This window comes from Rhipicephalus microplus, chromosome 5 (genome assembly GCF_043290135.1).
Source record: "Rhipicephalus microplus isolate Deutch F79 chromosome 5, USDA_Rmic, whole genome shotgun sequence".
NCBI lineage: Eukaryota > Metazoa > Arthropoda > Arachnida > Ixodida > Ixodidae > Rhipicephalus > Rhipicephalus microplus.
Window position 1 is genome coordinate 127,301,040 of NC_134704.1, and position 995 is coordinate 127,302,034.

Sequence of the window (995 nt, forward strand, 5' to 3'; positions counted from 1 at the left end):
GCAGAGTGGCGCAGTGGACACGTGCTGGGCTCATAACCTAGAGGCCCGTTGATCGAAACCACGCTCTGCTAATTTTTTATCCTATGGATTATTGCGCAGGTTCTTACTTCACATTTTCTCACGTATCTAGAGTGCAGCATAGTGGCGCAGTGGAAGCTTGCTGGGCCCATAACCCAGGGGTCCGTGGATTGAAACCATGCTTTGGTAATTTTATATTTTTGTGCATTAGTCCACACTTTCTTACGGCACATTTTCTCACCGAACTAGAATACAGCAGAAGGGCGCAGTGGAAGTATGCTGGGCCCATAACCCAGGTGTCCGTTGATCGAAACCACGCTCTGCTAATTTTATTTTGTTTTGCATAAGTGCGCCGTCTCTTACTGCAGATTTTCTCACGTAGCTAGAGTGCAGCAGAGTGGCACAGTGGAAGCGTGCTGAGCCCATAACCCAGAGGTCCGTGAATTGAAAACACGCTCCTAGAGCTTTATTTTTTTTTTGGCAGTAGTGCGCACTTTCCTACTGCACGTTTTCCCACGTAACTAGAGTGCAGCAGAGTGGCGCAGTGGAGGCGTGCTGGGCCCATAACCCAGAGGTCTGTGAATCGAAACCACGCTCTGCTAATTTGATATTCTTTTTGCATTACTGCGCACTTTCTTACTCCAAATTTTCCACATGACTAGAATGCAGCCGAGTAGCGCAGTGAAAGCTTGCTGGGCCCATAACGCAGAGGTCCGTGGATCGACACCACGCTCTGCTAATTCTATTTTCTTTTGCATTAGTGCGCACATTCTTACTGCCCATTACCCCACAAAACTACAAAACAGTAGAGTGGCGTAGTGGGAGTTTGCTGAGGCCATATCCCAGCGGTCAATGGATCAAAACCACGCTCTGCTAATTATATATTTTTTTGCATTAGTGCGCACTTTCTTACTGCACATTTTCCCACATAACTATAGTGCAGCAGAGTGGCGGAGTGGAAGCGTGCTGAGCCCGTA